Consider the following 25820-nt stretch of genomic DNA (forward strand, 5'->3'; position numbering starts at 1 on the left):
AAGATCTTAGAGACAGCACCCAGACCCTCAGTTCAAGCCCCATGGCTGAAAAGTAAAGAAAAAAGTAATATTTTAAAAGCAAATCTGAGCTATAATCCTAGCTACTTAAGAGGATCAAGGCTGGAAACCAGCTCAGGGAAAGTAAGCCCATGAGACTCTTACCTTCAATTAATCATCAAAAAGCTGGAAGTGGGGCTGTGACTCAAGTGGTAGAGCCATAACTTGGAGCAAAATAGCAACTGATCCCTGAGTTCAAGCTCCATGACTCTCACAAAACACACACCCATATACACACACCTGAAAAGATGGTACAGTGCTCATAAATGTGTCTTTATTGCCTTGATTAACAAAGCTTGAGTCAGATCTCCATGCTGGAAGTATAGGAAAAGGTAGCAACAGCATCCCTCAGGAGAAGTGAGGAGGCAGAACTGCTTGGAAGCAAAAGCTGGGCTGCAAAGAGTAGCTATTAAGAGCTCGTACCCAATGAGCCCAGAGAAAAGCTCAGTTACATCATAAGCAGCCAACTGCAACTGCAGAGCTGAATGGCTCAGTTGAAACACCCTAGCTAGTCATGCACCCCAGAATCCACACTAGGCGGAGTATATGGGGAAACTATATTAGTATACTATTTGTGGTATATGAACAACCTCAAGCAATAGCATGATGAGACAATTATGTATTCATGGACTCTGGTAATGCTGCTCCTGTCACTTCCTAGCTTTCAGAACTGAACAAGAAACACCTCTGAGCTTTTTTTAACTGAGGTTTTTAAACTAAGATAAGGAGAATGCTAACAATTTAACTTAGATAAGGAAAATACTAATGATACTGACACCAAAGCTTCAGGGATGATTAAATATAGAAGCATGTGGCTAGAACAGAACACACAGTAAACATTAAATGAATCAATGTTATAATTTTTAGTATTCAATTAATTTTTGTATACTGAATATATTTCATCTGGCTAGCATGTTTAATGGTTGAATAGAACATCTTAGTATTTTTTATCTAAAATGCTTGGAATCAGAATTGTTTTTGGATTTCAGGCCTTTTTTATAAATTTGGGAATATTGGCACATACATGAGATATTTGGGAAATAGAATACTAGTCTAAACACAAAATTCATGTTTCATATGTGTACCATGTGTGTATACCTTAGGAAAAAAATACAATTATGCCTATATATCATATATATTATATAATGGACCAACATATACATTATTCATATATGTTATACACATATATACATGTGTGCATAACCACACATATATACATTCAGGAGATTGTCTCCCCTGTGTAGCCTAGACTGGCTGGAAATTCACCATTCTGCTTTAGCCATGCAGTGCTGGGATTGCAGGCGTGTGTTATAACCCTTGGCTTCTGCAATATTTTAAAATAGCTTTTTGCATGAAACAAAGATTTCATACATTGAAAACGATCAGCAAATGCCACTTGTGGCATCAGGGCAATGATTTTTGACCATTTCAGATTATTGAATTTTCAGGTTAGGGATGTTCAATCTACATTGCATTATTAAAAATAATATGATTTTTTTAATTTTAATTATCTCTTTGATACTTACATTGATTCATTACTGTTACAGATAATGGAAAAAATAAACATCTTCACTGTGTAACTTTTATTCTTCTAGGTAAGAAATTTCAGAAATTATATTCCTGTACCCAGTGATTTAAACACCAGGGATGGCTTCTGTGAAATGCTAATTTTGGGGTTTATTCTCTGAAAGACTACTATGGGTCTCTTCTACCAATGACAAGTATTAGCAGTCAAAGTTTCTCATGGAATTTCGGGTGTTTCTCTCATGTCAGGCCATATGACTGCAGAACCATTTACTTAGGAAAAGATAGAAGAAGTTGAAGTTATAATTTGTTTCTGGCCAACTGTGTTACACACATAAGTATACAAACACAGAAAGAAGAAAGGAGGCGAGGAGAGTAAGCCAAGAGGGAGGATGGGAAGGAAGGAAGGAGGAGGGAAGGAGCAAGGGAAGGAGAAATAGACAGAGAGAAAGAAAGGGGGAGGGAGAAATTCCCAAAGTCAAGTTCAGACAATTCCAACTTTCAGCTTCATGATTCAGTTTATTTCCATTTTCTTCTTTGTACTAAAGTAATGTATAATTATAGTTACCATGTTTTAAGATAGTCATAAATTTTAATAATATTTCATGGAAAAGGAAGTTGTTTTAAAATGCATTAACATCAAAGGAAAGTGAGCAGCCAAAAATGATTGTACTAATAGGGAGTAATTCAGATGGTCGGATAATTGGGTGTTTCATCCTTTTTGCATTTTTAAGTTATGGCAAGACGGTTGTAGTAAGCATTCTTTGAAGTCCATGTCCACATTCATCTTGGAGACAGTACTGGGGATCAGGAAAAGTATTGGCATTTGTCAGATTAACATGGATGCAAGCAAGAACTACTCAGCCACTGATTGGCTACATGACCCCTTAGATGCTCACAAGGCTTCTGTAATGACTAAAAAGAGATGGATAAAGGTTGCTAGCAAGCAGCAAGCACTCAGCAAACATTACCACCACACACACACACACACACACACACACACACACACACACATCCTGTAATGGTGGTGGAAAAAGTGCCGCCTAATGGCTACTTCAGCAGTCACCCCCTGCTTCCATGTGGCATGGGGAAGGTTTTGCACCCCACTGGAGCCACCTCCTTCCAGGCTGTCCCTCAGAAGGATTAAGAATAAAGAGCAGGGGCTGGAGATATGGCCTAGTGGCAAGAGTGCTTGCCTTGTATACATTAAGCCCTGGGTTCGATTCCCCAGCACCACGTATATAGAAAACAGCCAGAAGGGGCGCTGTGGCTCAAGTGGCAGAGTGCTAGCCTTGAACAAAAAGAAGCCAGGGACAGTGCTCAGGCCCTGAGTCCAAGGCCCAAGACTGGCCCAAAAAAAAAAAAAAAAAAAAAGAATAAAGAGCAATTATAGAACAGAACCTGGTTAATCAGGTAATTAGCATTTCAAGAGATCAGGAAACAGGAAACTCAAATCCCAAGGCATAAATGAACAGCTAGCTGTGTCACAAGAAAGCAGCTCATAAAAAAATCACCATTCACTGGTCTTCTCCTCATCCCCAAACCCTGCTCAAAGTTGTCAGGTCTCTTGCTATCTCCTGGGGCCTTGCTGAGTTCTTTATCATCCTCGCCCTTCCCTTCCCTCCCTCTGGTTCTGTGCCCTCCCCTTGCATTACAGCCCATGCCCCTACTTCCCAAAGGTTTTTCTATTTCCCTATTCTCACCCTTTAATTAACTGAGTAGTTTGGAGTTTCTGATCTTAATTCTAGTAGCACGGGAATGGAGCATTTGATTTTTTTTTAATATCTAGAGTACTTTCATTGAGGCTTTTGCTTTAAAAGGTATAGCATGAAAGAAATGTTTTCATGTGAGTCTGTGGAAAAGCAGGGAAGGAAGACTTCTCTTGTGCTTTCATGCTGGTTCTAGATGGTTTGGGCTTCTTATTACATTTGTCAGTAGGAAAGCCCAATCCACAAATAATTCTTGGGATTCCCACCCCAAAGAACTAACCCAAGGGACACAGAAATGATTAGCAATCCTCCCCTTCCTCTAATCCCCAGAAGACTCTGATAAAAACCTTCATCTTGAGAAGCTCTAGTCACATCCGAAGGAGCAGCTTGGGCAAGGCTGGGGGCCTAGTGCATGCGCAGTGGTGGAAACCAAAGAAGATGAATGATGGCAGCAGCACCCTGACAACCCAAAGCACCTTCCTCTCTAGCTTGAAGACCCAACAGGCAGTGAAGGAAATGATATAGCTACTCCTTTCTGTTCCCCAATGGTCTATGGTCTTCCAGTCATGTTTAATCAAGAACTTAAGGCCCATTATGGTAGTACATGCCTTTAATTATTACTCCTAATAAGACATTAAGGCATGATTTTGATTTGAGACTGGCTAGGGCACAAAGTTAGCAAAGTCTCATCCCAACAAATAAACAGCATGTTGGCATATGCCTGTGATCCCAGCTCTATAGGTGGGAGGCCATAGGTAGGAAGATGAATGTCTGAAGCTGGCTAACTAAAATCTAAAGCAAAAAAAAAAAAAGGAAGGAAGAAAGAAGGAAGGATAGATGGAAGGAAGGAAGGAAGGAAGGAAAGAAGGAAGGAAGGAAGGAAGGAAGGAAAGAAGGAAGGAAGGAAGGAAGGAAGGAAAAGGTTAGTGGCATGACCCTCAAATGTTAAGAGTGCCTATGTGGCATGAACAAAACCTTGAGTTCAAACTCCAGTGCCATTTTTTTAAATATAAAGGGAGAATTTAACAACTTATAAGGTCCATGAGTGCCTGGACTTTAGACAGCAGGACCAGTATAAGTTAGTAGTCACTATATGCAACAGAAGAGGTGGCTATGGTGTCTTAGTCCACTTTATGTTTCTGAAACAAAATACTCAAGACCAAGTAATTTGCAAAGCATAGAGGCTTATTTAGCTCAGGATTCTGGAGGCTGGAAAACCCAAGTTATATGACACTGGCATCTGGTTTGAGCTGCTTGCTGCATCATAACATTGTGGATGGTGTCACAGGGCACGATAAACCAAGCATACAGGCTAGCATGGGTCTCTTTTCCTCTTACTAAAGCCTCATTAATCTAATGCAATCGCCTTCCAAAGGCCCCGCCTCCATGTGCCATGAACATTGGAGTCTAAGGATTAGATTTCCAACCCATGAATTCCGGGAGATAAGCATTAAAGCCATAGCAAATGGGCAGAAAGTTTAGATTGCCACCAAACAGTTACTTTTTTAGGATCTCTTTGAGAATGCAATCATAATATTCAATGCATATCCTACAAAAAAGAAAATTGAGGGATGGGATGGAGAAGAATGATGAAGGAGGTGATGTTGATCAAGAAGCATTGTACTTACAAACTGATTTGTTGAATGGACCCCTTTATATAACTACTTAAAGACAGTAAAAAAAATTATAAAAACAATCTGTGACTTTTATCTATCCCTGAGACATCTGTTTCAATTCTCCTTGGACTGAATTTTATTCATGATTGCAAGGCAGAGAAACACACCATCCTAAACATACAGAAGTGGAGGCACAAAGTATTGTGTGCATGTGTGTATTTAGATGGCCCATGAATAGAACAACCGTTTGAATTCCTGGCCTTTCAGAAGAACCTAGCTACACACAGCCACAGTTCACAAGAATGAAGCTGACTTGCTCAGCACACACACATAAACCAGCACCCACAGTCTGACCTTGGCCTTGCTCCTCATGGGCAACCCAAACTTGCCTCAGAATACTGCCACCTAAAACATTATTTAGTCTTTTCACTTCAGATTATTCTGTGGGTTCCCAGGGGCTCAGGGGTTCTCTCCTGGGTTCTCTGAAAGCGTAGGTATCGGCCATCCCAGAGGACCATGCGGAGATAATCACAGGCAGGAGAAGAAGGTTCATAAGGAGGTTTATTAGTGGGGCCATAGTTCCCACTGGAGAGGGAGCTACATGGCATCTGCACCTTATCCAGGTGGCAGCTTCTCTCTCTGGGGGTGAAGGGGGAATAAGTTAGGTAGTGAGTAGGAGTGGTTCATTAGGTATGGATGGATCTGGGGGCTAGTGGGAGGAGCTGAGGACCTGAGGCTAGGGAAATGCTAACATTCTCTCTCTCTCTCTCTCTCTCTCTCTCTCCCCCCCCCCAGTCTCTATTTGTCTGCTTCAGGAACAAGAAGTTTCACCATCTAATAACATCACACTTGTTAGTAATCCCGAAAAATCACAACACCTGGATCAGATGTCTCTATGATCCCAAAGAATGAGTCCGTGACACACAGAGAGAAGTAACTTGACAAAGTTTTGTTCAAGATAAGCAGAGCTCCAGCTAGACAGGAGAGGCTTCAAGGGAGACACTGCCTGTCATTGTGCAGGAGTGATAAGGTGTCTCTAGCAGAGAGCTATGTGAGTCCAAGATCACTGGATGGCCCGTGGGCCATATCAGACCCAAGACCCACTCAGAGGCACCATGCAGCCATGAGCTCTCCATGCATCCTTCAGCCCTTCTGACTGGGTGTCCATTGTGGCTCACACCCCTGGAGTCCAATGAGTCCATTCTTCATGTGCAAGTTTTCCAGGGCTCAATGTGAGGCTGCTCAAGCCCAAGGTGATGTGATATCTAGGGTCCACATACTGAACTGCTCAGGCCATGTTAAGGCATGCAGAACCCCTATGGGAAGGAGACCTTTGCCCTGATGGCCTAGTCAGTTTCTTTTGCTGCTCTTATTAGTGCTCCATTTGCCAAACCCAGTGAATCTGCTGAGCTAGATTCACAAGAGTAATGAAGGCTGGAGGTGCCAAATAAACTGTATGCACTCAGGAAACTGCTTTTGTGCTCCCAATATTTTATCTATTTCACTCTATTCTAGTATCCATTAGTGGCTTATAGAGTTCTACGAATTTCCCTCTTTCTCTCAGATAAGCCAAAAAGAAAAAAGAACGAAGAATATTGTTTTCTCCACTTCAATTGAAGACTTTAAAACAGTGCTTTCTGCCTTGCTCTCCCATCCCAAACACAGGAATACACATGCATGCAGGCAGGCAGGCACACACATGTGCGTGCACACCAAACACACACACACACACACACACAGGTACATATACATATATGTTAATGAGAATAGAAATCAGCAGGACAAACTCACAGAGAAAGCTGAGCCCCTAGGAAGCATTCAAGACCAGTATATTCAAATATCTTTACCTATGACTCCTCCCCCCAAAATCTCAACAGCTATCCAGGGCCCTGAGCATGTTTCTCCTCTTAAAGGACATTTCTTCCTGTATGAGAGACATTATTCTATCACTGCTTAACTCTATCATGAGCTGAAGACTGTCAAGGCAGTAGCTAGAGCCCAATTACTCTTTGGGCTATTTCCACCTTAATAACATCCAACTTCTAAAAAGATACTGGCTTGAAAATTGAGTGTGGATTCTCTATTGTCATAGGAGGAATTCCTTCCTGCTACCTACCCATCACGTGATAACCTGCTGCAGTCTCCCAGAACCTAAACTAGGAAATGAGTCAGTCTCTTTGTTAATGGAAAACTTGATTGAAATGGAAATTTCATGGACCTCTCCGCTTATCTAATCACTGAACAAAGCTGAGAGTACTCTACAGGCTTGTCGGGTACATTTGCCAACTTCTATCTCTTTTGTGTGAATGGAAAATTCCATTTTAAAAAATGCATTTAAACCAAATAAGGATTGTGACAGGCACAGAAAAATACAAGCAGAAAATCTGAAATCCAAATAACAAAGGATTCCAGTACTTTAATCTGACAGCAATCTGGTAAGCTCCACTTTCAGAGTTATCCCTCAGTGTCTACAGAGGGAGAGGCTCTGAGAACTCCTGGGATACCAAAATTCTGGGGTGGTCAAGTCCCTTATAGAAAACAACATGATATACAGTACAAGAAATGTATACAATGCCTAATGGATGAAACTGTAACCTCTCTGTACATCAGTTTGACAATAAAATTTTTTTTAAAAAGAAAACAACATGATAGTTATAGATCACCATCTCTTACTGACTCCTTTAAATCCTTTTTCAGTTACTTATAATGCCTAATACAATCTAAATGATACATAGTAGAATATTGTATATGAAATAATAATGACAAGCAAAAAAGACTTTTTGCTAATATTTTATTCTAATCGTTTTGATTGTTCTGTTGACTCGGAGGGTGTGGAACTCTTAGGTAGGAACATAAACTAGATATGGAAAATAGACACCACATTGGCCCATACTTTATGCTCTTCACTTTGATCATGATCATTCCTGCTCCTCATTGGATAAGGAAAATGGGAGCTGTCAGGTGCCCATGGTTCAAGCTTTTAATTCTAGCTACTCAGGAGGCTGAGATCTGAGGATAATGATTTGAAGCCAGTCTAGGAAGGAAAGCTTATGAGATGCTGACCTCCAATTAACTACAAAAAGAAAGAAAGAAGAAAACTGAAAACAAAACTGCAGCTCAAGTGGTAGAGTGCTAGCCTAGAGAAAAAAAAAAAAAAAAACCTAGAGTGAGAAAGCTCAGGAACAGCACCCAACCCCTGAGTTCAAAGTTCAAGCCGTACTACGAGTACAAAGAAAGTTAAAGAGAGATTGGGGGCGGGGGTGAAATAAACTGCCCAGAACTAAGAAGTAAGCACCAAGCAAAGATCATTTACAATAGAAATTGCTCTTGCTGGGGCTGGGGATATGGCCTAGTGGCAAGAGCACTTGCCTCGTATACATTGAAGCCCTGGGTTCAATTCCCCAGCACCACATATATAGAAAATGGCCAGAAGTGGCGCTGTGGCTCAAGTGGTAGAGTGCTAGCCTTGAGCAAAAAGAAGCCAGGGACAGTGGTGCTCAGGCCCTGAGTCAAAGGCCCAGGACTGGCAAAAAAAAAAAAAAAAATTGCTCTTGCTAAGTCCCTTCACAAGCACCAGGCAAGAGATCCACAGGTCATCTCTTAGTTCCAACCTGTTTAGCTTTTCCTCCAACTCTGGAATAGATGGTCATTTTCCCATGGTACTTGAAAGCACCACATGTGGCTTATGTGTGAGATCCATGAGGTACAAAGACTGTGTGTGTTTAAACGTAGTCGCTCTCCATGCAATGAAGAACAGCAGAACCTGAGTCTACAGAGCCCACGGCTGGTCTCTGAGCACCATGGAAAATTCACTCTGCATCGGAATCACAGATTTTCACTGGAAGGGATGCTGGCCTGAACTCATTGCTCTATTGGTGTGGTCTCTGATTGGCTGGCTGACAGCTCTGCTCTGAGTTTTTAAAAGGGCAGAGATCTGATCATGGAGCACTTACTCACCTATGGTCTTCCCAAAACGTTTAATTTCTCTGCATTTAATGCTCTCATTCAAAATATAGGTATAATCTGGCTCATTTTAAGACTTTTATAAATGAAGGGCTCAATAAGACTGCTTATTTGCATACATCATCAATAGGTGATACCACTCACAGTTGGCTCATCCCTCAAATCCTCACAATAATCTTGCTCGAGTGGTTGAATTCCAAGCTTAGTCTGAGATGGCATGTCTGTTACAGTGCAAAATCCTCTGTGTGTGTGTGTGTGTGTGTGTGTGTGTGTGTGTGTGTGTGTGTGTGTGTGTGTTGATGCTGAGGCCTGAATTTGGGGCCTGGGCACTGTTCTTTAGTTTATCATTCAAGGCTGGCACTCTACCAATTGATGCATAACTCCACGTCCAGCTTGTTGGTGGCTAACTGGAGATAAAAGAAGAGGTTTTGTATGGTACTGTTTGCAGATATTTTTCTTTTGATTTATTCCCTTTTGTACTGTTTTTCATTTCTGTACACTTTTTCTTTGTCTTGTAGGTAAGTTTATCTGATTTGGGGAGGGGAAGGGGAAGCACAGAAACAGTGGGGCAAAGGGTGAACAGATTCAGCAGTGATACTCACTAGATACTATGTTGGAAATGAACTTTACATATTGGGGGTGGGAGGGCAAGGGAGGGTAGAAACTGGGAGAAAATGAGGGAGGAGGTGACACTGTTCAAAAAGAAATGCTCTTATGACCTAACTTATGTGACTGTAACCCCTCTGTACATCACCTTTACAACAAATAAATAAATATTTTTTTAAAGAGTATCATGGACTTCCCTCCCCCTCCCCCGGGGATGACTTCAAAAGTACTCTCCTGAGTGTCTAGGATTATAAGTGTGAACAACTGGTGCCCAATAAGTACAATATTCTTGAAAAGAAAAAGAAAAAAAATTGTGCAGTCTTCTGCATCCTGTGAGCTTGGAAGATGCCAGGCACCCGGCGATGGGTATCCAGGAATGAGTGATGCCCTTTTCACATACCAAGCACATCTCAAGCACCCAGAGCTAGGTATTCAGGAGTGAATAATGCCCTTATCACATACCAAACACATCATAAGCACTAAGTGCTGATGAAACATTGGGCCCGGGTATGAAGGTTTCAACCGGAACTATAGCTCCATCAACCTTTACTTTATCAGGCATTATGATCAATCTTTACTTTATCAGGCATTATGGAAAGAATTTTTAATAAATACGCAAAAAGTACCTCACCAGTGTACCTTCACATGTCATGTGATTTGAACTCAGTTCACACTGTACCTGAAATAGGCAGATTGCCAAAGGCTGCCTTAACAACGGGGTGTGATCTCATTATCGTTTCTCAGTACTATACTGGTGACTCCATGCTAGGTAGAATCAAATCCAAAATCGATTCACATCATCCAGTGATTATCGAGCAAACTGACATGAAAGCTATCACAAAAAAAAAAAAACTGTCATCAGGAAGATAAATAATTTGGGGAGGAAAAAAATACACTGAAATGGAACAGATTCTCTAGGAGGAAGATAAATGTGTGTTTCCAGCTGACTGGGTCTGCCTGGAATCACCCAGAGTTTAGACAAAGATGCCAAGCTCTATCTCAGCTCAATGAACATTTATAATAACAGTAATAAAATGTTACAATTAGGAAACTCTCTGCAAAGGGTGCATAATCTCATTTAATTTTATGACAATACTGTGTTATCAGAATCATTATCCCTCTTTTCTAGCTCAGAGAACAGAGGTTATAAGTTATGAGGCTTCTATATATAACATAGAAAAGTAGCTTACTCCTTTAATAAGCATATATTCAAGAATCACCATGTGCCACACATTGAAATACATACTGGGGAACTACCACCAATGAATAAGACATTCTCCTTGGCTAAATAATATTTGGGATATATTCATCTATAGGGTTTTTCTTCCTGTGTTTTCTCTGCCACAGCCTGATCTGCTTTATGCAAGCTGTTGGCAGCCCTGAGCTCAGAGCCTCAGGGGAAACATTCACTGTGCAGAACACAAAAGTGGTTCATATATTTTTCTGATTCTGATGTTCCAAAAGTCTAATTTCTTTTTTAAAAACGAATGGACACTATAAGAAAAAAAATAGCGTGTCATAAAGAAACTTCGGGGAAGTATTTGCGCTAGACTAGACCCAAATCACCCCACTGGCTCTCAGATAAAAAAGAGGATAAGGAAATGAAAGGGAGTTAGAAGCCTGGGAGGGGGTCCAAGAAAAGGAGCGCACCCAAGGTACCACGTGGGGAAGTCTCCCTCCCACTGGTGCCACTACAGAAGTGAAGGAGCAGGGAAGGGAAATGGCAGCCTCCGAAACCTAGCCAGCCATGGCTATGTGGTTAGGAGCAGCCAAGAGCCAGATGATCTGATGGGGCCATATATACAGAGACAAGAGAAGAGGCCCTGTGGCCTGTTTGTACCCATATTTGTATTTGTCACATGACTCCAGGACTAAAGAACAAGTCTGAGACTGGGGAGTACACAACAAAATAAAAATTGAATTAGAGAAAATAGATACTCAGGTGTTCATTCACCCATGTTCATGAACATACCCAAGATAACGAAAAGCAGTGGGTAGGGGCTTTCACCTCTGCAAAGACAGTGTGATTTCCCCACAGACAGAGTACTCTGCAAATAACTAACATGAACTCCTGGACACCAACACTAAAATACTACCTGAAACCTCTTCAGACTTAAACAAAGACTGGCAGAATTTACCAGGCTGCTGACATTTAGAAGAATGGATCAGCACCAGATGAGTTCTCCCACTTTACTGCTCTGGCAGATGGGTGCACGGCAATCATGTCATTGACATCCAATGGCTTCTGAGAGAAAATGAGTGTTCTTTCTGTGCAGAAAGAAGAGAATCAAAAGCAGGCAGCCCATTGCAGTGAATAAACTCTTCCTCTACCACAGACTAGCTTTAGAGTCACTCACAACAAGCTGGATTGAAAATATTCCAATTTAAGAATGGAGGATTAATAATACTCAATATAGATGTGTGAAAGTGGAACCAGGCAAGTTGAGGGGATGGGTGGGGTTGTGACAGAAGGGGAGAGTGATGGAAGGAAAGGTCAGATACAGTGTACTCATGAACTGACATGTTGAGTTGAAACCCTTTTGTTTAACTACTTAAACATAATAAGTAAACAAATAAATAGGGAGGACTAGACTGTGATTTGGACTTGAGCTCATCCGTTATAACTATTACTGTTAACTATGCCCAAAGAAGTAAAGAAAAATAGGCACATAGCAAAAGAAATCTTTGCAGAAGAATAAAAAGCAAAAAGGGAGGGGTAAGTGGGAGAATATGAGGGAGGAAATAACAGTGTTTAAAAAGATATGTACTCATTACCTTATTTATGTGACTGTAACACCCCTGTTCATCACCCTTACAATAAATCAATTTTTAAAGTAATTAATTAGAAGAGAGTAAAAAGCATAAAAATAATCAAATATAAACATAAAGCAGAGTACTAAATATCTAAAATTTTCTAATGTACTTAACGTCCAAATAGATAAGATAAAAGAGCCAATAAGAAACAAAAAGAAAGGAAGAAGGAAGAAAGAGAGAGGAGGAGGGAGAGATGAGAAAAAAGTTGATTGATCTGAAGAACGAAGAGATAAATATTGAAAAGAATTTAAAATTTCTTACGGGTTTGGGGGACAGTCTCAATATGACCAACCTCCAGAAACAGTAGATGGGATAGGGCAGAAAATCGTTTAGGAAAGAATGGATGGCATCACTTTCAGTAAGCATCCTCCTATTCTTTGCTCCACTGCTAGAAAGCACTAGGCCCCAAGCTTGCTTTGCAGCTCAGCTAGCAGCCTTCATAGATCTGGTAGACGACACATCCAGGGAGCTCAGCAAATTGCAAACAACACAAATACTAAGAAAACTTTTCCTAATCACATCAGAATAAAACTGCTAAACAAATAAAATAAAATAAAGATTATAAGAAAATGATTGAAAACAGCTAGAGAAAAAATATAAATCACATGCAGGGAAGTGAATGCCTTAAATAATTTAAAATTTCTCCAGAAATCAAGGAAGCCATGACCACAGCAGCCCCAGAGTTCTATATCCAGTGGGAACATCTCTCCAGGGTGAGGGTGGCATGAAGCCAAGTTCAGAAGGCATAGACTAAACTCACCTATGTGCTAAAATATACTAAAGACAGTTCTTCAGGCTTAAGAGAAATGATGCTGGAGGGAGCTGAGATCTTTATAGAGGACTAAAAAGAGAGAGTGGGGGGATGGATGTGGATGTGGATATGTGTTTGTGTCTGTGTCTGTGTGTATGTGTGGGTGTCTGTGTATGCCAGCATTGGGGCTTGAACTCAAGGCTGCTCTAAGCTCCAGGCTAGGGATACCACTTAAGCCACACCTTCACTTGCAGTTTTTTGCTGGTTAACTGGAGATAAGAATCTCACAGACTTTCCTGCCTCTGCTGGCTTCAAACCTTAATCCTCAGATTTCAACCTCCTGTGTAGTTAGGATTACAAGCATGAGCCACCAGGGCTTGGTATACAGTCCATACCTAAATAGAAGATACTTAGTAATGTAAAAGGCTGTTACTTTCCTAGTTGTCTTCTGTTAAATGTGTACAACATTGGCTTATTGGGTTTGTAATGGAGGTAGAGGCAATATATGTGGCAATTATAATATAAAGAAGGGCAATGGTAGATCTTAGACCCAAAATACAGTCTCCCATATAATCACATGCAAAAGCATATGCTCATATACATAATTTAGTTAACTATAGTGTTTACAAGAATGATTTTCCATAGAATAATGCTTTTGAACAACTGACAGACCAGTTTAACACAGTGAATACCAGTAGCTGATATAAGGTTATAAGTAGTGTGGGTGGGGGGGGTAGTGAGAAGGCAGTGAAGCAATGAAAAAGGACACGGACAAATACAGCAAGAAAACTCAATGTACATATGAGATAAAGGAAGTGGGAAATGTGACATGACCACAGAGGGAGGGACTGACAGAGTTGGGGAGAATGATGGAAGGAGCCTCTGAACAGGAAGCACTGGAAACTTGAAAGAGGCACTGAATTATAACCCCCTTGTACAACCTTTTGAAATGCAGAAAATAAATTTAATTTAAAGACTGGTAGTAGTAATGGGGTCCTTACGGTTTCTACCCTCAGTAGTAAATGCTTCCTTACTTATAAGTTGCTAAAGGTACTGTGTCAATCAAGTTCTAGTCAGAAGACAGAAATCATTGTAGAGGAGTTGGCTAAAAAATAGCATTTTTTTTTCTTGGTAGTAACTGTGGTTTGATCCAGACAGGCAGGCGCTCTACTACTTGAATCTCACCCCCAACCCCCACTCCTTTTATCTGTTTACTTTTCAGGTAGGGTGTTTCATTTACTCAGAACAGTCTCAGATCATTATACTTTTACCTATAACCTCTCACATATCTAGGATGACAGATTCCTGCCACCAAGTTTAGCTTATTGATTGAGATGAGGTCTCACTAAATTTTTTCCCCTGGCTGTTTTCAAACCATGATCCTCCTGATCTCTGCCTCCCAAGTAGGTGGGATTGCAAACACATGTCACCACATCTGGCCGCTTCACTTGTTAAGCACATAAAAGCAGATTTTTAATAAATAGCAAGCCCAGTAAGCAGCCACTCTAAGACTGATAGAGATTACACAATAGGTTATTAGGAACTTGGAAGAGTGCTTCTTTTTCTCTCCAGGGCTGAGACTAGGACATCATTGGAAAGGCCACAGCCAACACAGAAAGACACAGCCTTGCAAAGGCAAGGAAATATGCCTGCATGGATGGCCCAGAAAACCACTAAAGGATGTAAGCAACCTGGATCTGGTCCACAGGACATGGCCTACTAGTGTGCCAGGGGGCCTGAACTAGGAAGCAAGAAATGGTCTCTTGAAGAGAATGTCTCTTGAGACTGAGCACCTCTGAATTTTCTGCATGCTGTTAAGCTGGCAGCCATGTATGCAACAAGAGGAAAAAGAACCCAACCATCAGAAAAAGAAGCTCTTGCCTTTGCCTTGGTACTTGCATCCCTCTAGTGCCCTCTATTGGCAAAGTCTAACATTGCACTAACCAGGAGAAATACAGGTTTCTGTGCCACAAACCAAGAGTGAGGGAGAGGAGAGTAGGGTTAGAACTAGGGGACAATAACAATAACTTTCTTGTCTACATGGATAATCTAATAATCTAATTCCTAGTGGAACCACTAAAAGATAATAACAAATGGAGTTTAAAAGCCAGAGATAATTCCAAATTGAATTCTAAATCCATGTTTTAGTAACCCAAAGACAACAAGAAAGGAAGAATGAAGAAATAAGGAACAAAAGAGATGAACTAAATGAAAACGTTAGACTTCATCTCAGCATCATTATCCTAAGTGCAAGAAAGCAGATGCAAAAGAGCTCCAGCTGAAGCTGATGCTTTAGAAAATGGTACCTAAGCCAGGTGTCCGTGGCTCACACCTATAATCCTAGCTACTCAGGAGGCTAAAAACTGAGGATTGAGATTCACAATGTCAGTCCATGGTCACTTGGTCCCACTGCTAATGGGCCCCATGCAACTTGATACACGTCATGATGGGAGCCTAAAGCGCAGCAAAGTGGACCTGCCCCGTGGTGAATAAGAGGCAGACGGAGAGGGGAAAGGACTAGAAACCAAGAATAGCCTTCAAAATCTAACCCAAGAGATCTAATTCTTCCAACTAGACCCCCTAATGTTTCAAAGGGCTGCTGAAGACCAAACCTCTAACACATAAGCCTTCGGGGACATTTCTTATTCAAATCATAACTTGGAATTCTAAAAAATAGCCCTAACTGGTCTCACATTTTTTATATTCTCTTCTTTAGTGATTTTCCCCTATTTCTGCTATGTAATTGTCACATGTCATAATGTCTTGCTCAACTTTGTCATGCTTCATCTATAATTGTTCTTCCTCTTTAGGCTTGATGCCAAGCCAAAAAGCAGCCAGCAACAACCATATTTCATTCATTCATCCCCCATACTTCATTCATTCATGTGCCAAATTCTACTCAAGGGACTAGAAATACCGAATTCATTCAAATAATAAATTAATAACTGCATCCTTACTCAAATGATACTGAAGGATATGGTAGACTATATGTATAGTATTTAATGTATGATAGATACTAGATAACATTCTCTAAAAGTTTTCAACATAATAATTCTATTTTAATAAGCTTGCAGTCTTGCCAGGAGATTTCTTTTAAGGGAACAGGTAATAGGTTGCCTGCGGATGTCTGCAGTTATTGGGAGGGGGTATAGTTTTTCCATCTTCTATGATAAACCTCTATAAGTTTCAATCCACAGTGCAGAGCAAAACTAAAAATTCAAACCTGACAGCAGGGGTCATAAATAACTCATTTATACCTAGGCAGCAGGAAAGGTATTATTTGTGAGTTCAATTCTTCCTCCTATCATTTTCCAAAGGCAAACAATCGGATTGTCAGATAGAATAATCACTGTCCTTCCTCTAGCCACTTAGCTAATAGGAGGAGCTTGTGAGGCTCCAGAGCTTATCCGCACACCATCTTTTCTTTAACTTCTGTCAGCATTGCTGCTGCCACTGTTCCAATGGAAGCTTCAATGGGCACAATGGGTCATAAGAATTTCAGCTTATGCTCCAACACAGTTACTAAAAACATTGATAAAGAGCTTTATAGAAAAGATTACATCTTTTAGTATGTGAAGTTTATCCTACTTAAATCCTAAGTTTATCCTAGTTATCGTAGTTAAAGTTTATCCTAGTACCTCCAGATACAATGTTCATGGTTTAAAGAAAAATGAGGAGTAAGTAGTAGGGAAAGAGGGCTGAGGGTTCATCTGTAGGAATGTGGGACATCATTACAGTGTGAAGGAATAGCTGTTTGGTGCTTTCTTCTGTCCAGGGGCCAATACTTTGGCTCTATACAATCATCAATTCCTGAGAAAAGGCTCACATAAGAAAGAAAAATGAGAAGAGCCAAAATCAAATCAATTTTTTGTCAATAAAACCTCCCTGGCCAGCCAGGAAAATATGAGAATGTCCACTGTCCAACATACTTTGTATATGCCTCAGAAGATATGAAAATGTGATTTTATCAAATTACTTAGTGTGGGTGAGCTGAAATGAATTCACCCTTGCAAGCTTGATTTTCAGTGACTGCCACAGATAGGATGGATAAGCAGCACTAGCAACTGTTAAGCTCCAGCAACACAACAAACATATATTTCTTACTCAGAGTATGTGTTTAATATAGGTTGGGGACACAAGACTGGTGTTGGAAACTTGTAGTCCCTCCAGGATGCAAGTTGATAGTGAATCCCTTTCTATATTTGATTCTCCACCATCACAGAAGGAACAAAGGGAACATGGTGGGTCATGTCTGGCTCTCCAAGATTCTGCACTATCACTCCCTGTTCACATCTCATTGGCCCAAGAGAGTCACATCCTACCATATGCCCAGGGTGAGCCACACTACGATGTTTGTGAATGATACTAGTTTCAGTCCCAGAGGCCCCTGTGACATTTTTATATTCCCTTTCGGGAATACAATCTTTAGCAAATCCCTTCAGGGCTGCAAATGATAGGTGAGTACACCAGGGAGGGAAATGACTGACTCGTCTACTGTGAGGACTAACTCATTGAGCTAACTTCCAAGAAGTTTTTGCACCACAGTGAATACACAACTTGATCATCTGACAAGACCTTCCAGAGCCAGTTTCTAAGAGTCCAGGCTACACAGGGATAGTACCAAAGGCAATCTGCTGATTTGCCTAAAATTTTGTCACTTGAGGCTAAAGGCCAAGCGAGTAATACCCAAGTGGAAATTTGTTGGGTTGAGTTGTTCATGTTTTTACTAATCAGAGATACAAGTTGAAAAGTAACTTGCTGAAGTAAATAGCAAATGAAACTCAGCTATTGCTCCACTAATTGGCATTTTTTTTAAATATGTGTAATATTTAAATTCAATGAGTGGGATTTTCCTCCAGGGCTTCAAGTACCATGAATAAAGAAGCTGTCTTCAAACTTGATGCAACACTAAAGCTGGTGGGATGGAGTCTTGGGCTACAGAACGCTCAACCAGACAGGTGTCATCAGTTATTCACACTCTTTCTTGTGAGAAGAGCTGTATTTAGGCTGTTGACCTGCTAGTCTCAAATCCCAGTTGCCTTGTAAAGCAATACAGTGACCTCTTGACCAGCATAGCCTATCCTAATATATTGGGCTGAGGTGACTGCTCCATGGGAATTTGAAACACAAATTTTACTTACTGTTATGATTTGGATATGAAGGCTCCTGCGGCTTGGTACCCAGCCACTGGTGCTGTTGGAAAGTGATCATGAGGACACTAGTCATGAGTACCCATTGATAATGGGTTTGTTGCATGGCGAGGAAACAGAGAAGCCACATTTTGAGAGGGAGAATCAGGAGTCTTTATTGAAAGCTGAAAAATGCAGGCTGACTCTTGCCACAAAGACCTGAAGCCTGGCAAATACACTTAACAGTGTCAGAAAACTGAGCCATAAGAGCAGGAGAGGGGGGAAAAAAAGAGCAGAAAAACAATACTAACAAACCAGATCAACTCCAATGGAGAGCTGATGGGTGGGATGCCATGTTGACTGGAGGAGAGCCAGGAAACAGGACATGAGCAGACAAGAGACACATGGCATGGTAACCCTGGGCCTGAGCTAGTCCAGGCCTAAATAGAGTCAGGTCAGGTGGAAGGGTCACAGAGAATTTGAGAGTTCACAACCCAAGACTGGCAGGTCCACTAATCTATTGTCCAAGTCCCTGCTCCTGCCTCTAGGAATCCAGGCACACCAATCACCTGGGAGGTGGGACTTCCCACAAGATGGCCCCAGTTAAACTCAATACTCTATCATCCACAACACGGCCAAGGTGGCACTGGTTAGATTCAGCATCCCTACTTTAGGCTAACCCATTGATGAGCTCATATTTACATAGGCCACTGGAAAGTGGAGTCTAGAGAGAGAAAGTGGGACAGTGGGAAGCTTGGGGGAGGTACCCTTATATCTAGTCTCTTTCTTCTCCCTCTCCCTCTCTTTTGTCCTCTTCTTCTTCTTCCTCTGTTTTGAAATCAGGGCATGGATGCTGTCCCTGAGCTTTTTCACTCAAGGCTAGCACTCTCCCACTTGTGCCACAGCTTCACTTCCAGCTATTTTATGGTTAATTAGAGATAAGTATCATGGACTGTCCTGCCTGGGCTGGCTTCAAACAGCGATCCTCAGATCTTAGCCTCCTAAGTAGCATGAATAACAAGCATGAGCTACGGGAGCCCAGTATTTTTTTTAGCCCAGTATTTATGATTATTTTATATGCATGTGGAAGTTGCCTCACAGAAGTAAAATGAAAACACCAAAGAGGTAGTCAGAATCAGTGATTTAGAAGTAATTGGGTAAGGTTACAGGCATGACCCACTGACTCCCAGCTGCAGCTACTTTCTCTTTCTCTCTCTCTGTCTCTCTCTCTGTCTCTCTCTGAATAATACCAAAGTGGAGATTCTCCTATTTCTTTAATATTCTCCTATCTCTGTTATAGTTGTGTGTGTATGTGTATGTGTGTGTGTGTTTATATGAACGTGCATGAATGCATGCAGGTTTGGGGGCTTGAGGGTTGAACTTGAGGCCTGGAGCTTTCCTTGAGCTTTTGTGTTCAAAGCTGGCACTGTACCACTTGAGGTACAACTCTGCTTCCAGCTTTTTCAGTAGTTAGTTGAAAATAAGAGAGTCATGGACTTTCCAGCCTAGGCTACCTTCAAACCCCAATCCTCAGATCTCAGCCTCCTGAGTAGCTAGGATTACAGACATGAGCTACCAGCATTCAGCTGTTATAGTTATATGCATGTATGAGTTGTCTCACAGAAATAAAATGAAAACTCCAAAGAGATGGTCAGAATCCAAGGTTTATGTATTATTTTGACAAAAAGTACTAAATCTTGTAGATGAGGGACAAATCAAAGGAGAAGGGTTTTGAGCATTAAGGGGTAGTAAATGTGGGAAGGTAAGTATAGGGGAGACTAATGGAAAACAAGGGTTACTGAGCAAAGTTCATGCAGGTCGATCTCAAGGCCAACCTTCCATCTTCTTCATGGCCACAAACCACTCCAGGACAAAGGATTTGTGGCCATCCTCATTTCTTGCAAATTATCTTCTTTTGGGATATAAGTGAAGATCCCAGATGCTTGCTTCTCCCATTCATTGATTTTGAGTGACATTCAGCTCAAAATTGCCCATACTCCAAAATGCACAGTTTGGAGGCACATGGTTGTAGTACTGCCTCAAATGTATCCACAGATACACAGCCTTGTTAGCAAGCATTATCACCATTAGTATAATTGCTCTGGCATCCTAAAGTAAATGTTACCCAGTGTTTAAAAAGACTTATAAATTCTGATTCCTACTCATGATTTAAAAAAAGCAATACAGAAATTAGCTACAACAGCTAATTCCTATGAAAATGAAAGATTGTTCCCAGATTACATGAAACTATGACCTGAATACACAGGGGATATTATTTTTCAGAGAGCATTTTCATATGTCTTCTACAGTGATAAATATCAGACACTGTGAATAAAGCAGACAAGATATCAAGTGTCCAAACTTCTTTGCCATTGATATTGCTAATCCTGGTTTTTGTGCATGCATGTGTGTGCGTGTGTGTGCATGTGCACACAGATACTGGGCCTTGAACTCAGAGCCTGGGCACTGCCACTTTACCATAGTAGAGATAGAGGCAGAATGGCAGCCTTCAGTGAAAAAGTAGGAAATGAAAGGTAAGAGTTTCACAGACTTCCTTGCCCGGTCTGTCTATGAACAATGATAATCAAATCTCAGTCTTCTGAAGAGCTGGGATTATAGGCATGAGCCACTGTACCTGGATTAGTCTTGTCTATTTGAGACAAATTGCCTGGTATTACAACCTGCATAGTGTACAACTAGAAAACTGAGAATAGAAACAAAGACAATTTGTTCATGTGGTATGTTGAAAGTCTAGAGGATGGATGAGTGGGTAGAGTAATGGCCACGAGTCTTGAAATCAGCCAAATCCTTACTAATAGTGTGATATTTGGAAATAACTAAATTTTTCTCATGTGCAGTTTAATGTTATATGAACAGGGATGGAAGAAACCTAACCTTCCGTATTATAGGAAATCAAATTGTGGATACTTTCTTTAGTCTTTTACAATCAAACAGCTCTTCATAATCAATTAAGCAAAATGAATTGAATTACACTGTAGTACAGTGAGACCAATAGGATAGCAGATCTTGGATAGGAGCAAACAATTATTGTATTTGTTGCCTAAGAACCATTGAAAGAGTGGGTTCAAAAGGCTCATCATTTGCAAAGCACATCAAGAAAATCAAATCCCTGTTGTTCTAACAGTAACAATAAAAAGTTTCCATATATTGAGTGCTTATTCAACAGACTAAAACTTGGTGAGTTAGATTTTTTATGTATACAGTTCTGTATGAATACAGTTAATAATGTCATTATTAAATTCAAGAAAGGAGATACTCTCAGGCAAAGGGTACCAAAGACAGATGGAAACAATCACTAAAATTCAAAGTTAAGCCAGGCACCAATGGCTTATTCCTGTAATTCTAGTTACTCAGAAGACTGAGATCTGGAGGATAGTTATGTGAGGCCAGCCAGGGTTGAAAAGCCCACTAGACTCCATTTCCAAATAAACTAGCCTGTTTCAGTCTTTCATGTACAGACCAATGTCTAAACACTCTGGACCAACTAGGCTTTAAAATCCAGTTTTCTCATCACATCCCCCAGCTAGCTCAGGAACTCCATACCTTTTTGCCTTTATCATATAGCAGAATTTCTCGTTTCTAGGCAAGTGTACTACCACTTGAACCATGCTCCAGTTCTGAATATCTTTTCTTTGGCCAAGTTGACATTCATGCTCTCCTTCCCTCCACAGTCCCTTGTTACAAATTTATTAGACAAGGTACACCTTGCCTAATTCATATTTGTTTCTGGAGTTTGGTCGCTGCCAAACATCTGTAAATACTTGTCAAGTTGACATGCACTTGGGACAGTTAAATCACTTTTCAAATGTTATTGGAGACACTGGGAGGAGCAGAGAGCTCCAGAACTGATTCTCAAAGAGCCAACAGTGAGAGCTTTACATACAGAAAGGTGAGTGGGTGTCTTGAGTCTAAAATCTCAGTTCTGTCAGGGTGCACGTGGCCCCTAAATAGTTTTTAGAAAGGAGTTAGGCATGGTGATGAATGTCAATCATCCTTGTACTTAGAAGCAGAGGCAAGAAGATGGCAAGTGTAAGAACACACTAAGCTATATAACAAGATTTTTGTCTCAGGAAGAAATAGATAAGAGGGAGAGAAAGAAGAAGGGAGAAGGGAAGAGGGAGAGAAGAAAGAAGAGAGGGAAGGAGGGAGGGAGGGAGGGAAGGAGGGAGGGAAGGAGGGAGGGAGGGAGGGACAGAGGTGAGGGGAGGGAGGGAGGCAGGCAGGCAGGCAATGTGGATTTTCTAAATTACTCATATCCCCATTATTCTTCTGAGAGCTTGAGCCACAATCCTGAAAGACACAATTCCAAACCCTGAATGGTGAAATACTGAAAGATCAAAATCCTAACATCTTAAATCCTGAAAATAAAACTCTGAAAAAAATATAATCCTTAAAAGACATTTATTTACATTTTGAGAAACCTATCAAACATTACAGAACACTATCTAGGCCATTTTACACTATAAAATAGGCAAAGGTAATATATAGACATTCCAAAATTTGAATACAACACACACAAATATGGTAGCTGTGGGTAGGTGGACCTTATTCATAAAGAAATAAGACAAAAAGAGAAATGTAACTAGCAGAGGGTGCAGGCATATTTTGACATTTCTTGTGCATTGTTAATCTTATTTTAAAGTCCCTCCATGTGAGAGACTTTAATGTATGTTCTATGCTATTCAAACTAGCTGATTGCAAGCAGATCATGATCCTAAGCTCAGCCAGTCCAACCAAAGGGGCAGCATGCCTGCTGTGTGCTTGCTTACCAGATTTTAGGATGATGACACACCCTTCTACAGAAGTAAATTTTGCCTTGCTGAGACAAAAAAAAAAAAAGCAGAGAGAGAGAGAGAGGCATAATAAATGCCACTGAGCTAGCTGATGGTGCATGGCCAGCTTGGTCACTGCAGTCATCTGAAACGGACAACCTCAATCTTTAGCAAGATGAGTTGAGAGCTAGGGCAGGTCATTTTGCCACCACCACTACCACACGTTAAGCCATCTAGGGCTTCAGAAGAGCCTCGCCTCCAGCCCCAGAGAGGAGTTCTGCTAGGACATGAACTCCCAACATCAACCCCATCAGCATGTCTTGGAATCAAACAGAGATAGGTAGCTCCTCTGATTTTTGAGACAAGTCACCTAATGCTGGCTTCTTCGGACAAATGTAGGTTTCATTCATTAAAAGCTCCTGGAATTTGGTCAGTGGAAATGAATGACAATGGGAAAAATGGGAACAAATGCTTCTTTTTCTTTTTTCTTTTTTTTCTGGTCCGGAGGCTTGAGTTCAGGGCCTGGTCAGAGTCTCTGAGCTTTTTTGTTCAAGTGCTCTACCACTTGAGCCATAGCTCCACTTCTGGTTTTTGGTAGTTCATTGGATATGAGAGCCTCATAGACTTTCCTGCCTGGGCTTGTTTCAAATCATGATCCTCAGATCTCAGCCTCTTGAGTAGCTAGGATTATAAGCATGAGCCACCAGTGCCCAGCTGACAAATGTATTTTTAAACTGATGTTTGACTTGGTGCAATCACACCTTATAAATCTCTTTCCCAGGATTTGTTTTCTAATCTTCTACTATGTTCTCTTTTAAAATGCAACTGTGGCTTTCAAGGTGTTAGCTCTCAATATTCAACATCCAGGATTGTATTTTGGTCTTTGAAGATTTTAATATTACAGATATAGATTCAGAGAGTAATCGCTATCACATCTTCCTGACTGAATTTTTTATATTTGCTGTTGGTGGTCAAGATGGAGCTGGGACAGAGCTAATGAATTTTATAGCATGATATTCATCGATAAATGTTAAGCACAAACTTGCTTCTCTTCTCATGAAAAGATGGGACTCCTGGGCTATTTCCCTTGACCCTGGGCCAAGTGAGACGTTCTTTGGCCAGAAAAAGCAGATGTGCTGCTGATTCCCGGCTAGACCTGGGACTCTGAAGAGGCTGGCAGACACTTCTGTTCTCCCTCCAAGCTCTGTCACCATGTAAAGTTGGCCATCCTACTGGAGAGACTATGCAGACAGGGAAAGACTAGCCGGCCCTAGAGGCTCTTGTCATTGCAACAGAGGTACAGGTAGGAAAGTTACACCATTCTGTTTCTGACCCAGTCAAGTTCATGCAGCCTGGGTATGTGAAATTCAGTGGCTCTAGAACAACAATAAGATATTCATCTCTCCATCGGTGCTGAGTACTGCCAGTGTCAAGAATCCTGTGTTGTAAGGATTAAGCGTTTGCATAGTTTGACCCAAAATGCCTAATGATGGTCTCTAACCAAAGAGTCCAATGTATACCGTGAACTCTAATATATGAAGTACATTATTATGATACTTCACACTTTCAGCTACATATAAATGAGGCATATATTTTAGGCTATTTATATATAAATCTAGAAATTTGTCTTCTACACTCTCTTCTACACATTGGGTCTAACTGCCCCTATTTAGGAGACAAAGAAATAGATGTTTGAAAATCAACTGAATGGTAAGAGCTGGTGGCTCACGCCTATAATCCTAGCTACTCGGGAAGCTGAGATCTGAAGATCACAGTTTGAAGCCAGCCTGGCAAGAAAATCCTGAGACTCTTATTTCTAATTACCATCAAGAAGCCAGAGGTGGAGCTGTGGCTCAAGTGGTAGAGTGCTATCCTTGAACAAAATAGCTCAGGAACAGCATCCAGGTCTTGAGTTCAAACTCTAAGCCTGCAAAAAAAACAAACAAACAAACAAACAAACAAAAACCTAAGGTCACAAGCCTAGTAACTAATAGACCTCTCCCACTACCACCCACGCAGGTGTGGAACTCGACTGCCTGTGTTTCTTCCTATGCTTTGTACTACTCTTAACCATAGCATGATTCTTTAGTCCATAACCAATCACCATGATACATTTCCAGTACATAAATGAAATAGGTCGTACTGGATCCAACAACTCTTATGAGAAAAGCACCCAACTATTGTCTTACTTCCCAGTCACTGGGAGCCAATCCCATTGTCTTTCCACTTTTTTCTTCTATATAGGGCACTGATACTATATAATGCCCTGATACTGGTTCCCCAAAGAATCATCAGGAAACAGTTGCTGTTTTCAATAGCCTGGTATTTACTAATGATTCCAATGTGTAAGTGAATTTGGGGATTTTGTTTTCTTTATATGACGGAGCCCATCCTGGGTTTAAGCAGAATGAAGTTCACCAAAATTGATGATGTTCTTTTCCCATCATTTCTCCATGCAAACCAAAAAAAAGATATCAATCGCATAACAGATTTATTCACAAGTGAAGAGAGAATAGCAGGACAAAAATAGGAGTACGGGGCTGGAGATATGGCCTAGTGGCAAGAGAGCTTGCCTCGTATACATGAGGCCCTGGGTTTGATTCCCCAGCACCACATATACAGAAAACGGCCAGAAGTGGCGCTGTGGCTCAAGTGGCAGAGTGCTAGCCTTGAGCAAAAGGAAGCCAGGGACAGTGCTCAGGCCCTGAGTCCAAGGCCCAGGACTGGCCAAAAAAAAAAAAAATAATAGGAGTACGTACTGAGTCCTGGAAGATGAGCCATTTGGCATGAATAGCTCATAAACAAAATGTTTTTTTAATACTTCATTTGTCTTGACCTTTAGCATTCCAATGGAAGCT

The sequence above is a fragment of the Perognathus longimembris genome, chromosome 2, assembly GCF_023159225.1.
Source record: "Perognathus longimembris pacificus isolate PPM17 chromosome 2, ASM2315922v1, whole genome shotgun sequence".
Classification (NCBI taxonomy): Eukaryota; Metazoa; Chordata; class Mammalia; order Rodentia; family Heteromyidae; genus Perognathus; species Perognathus longimembris.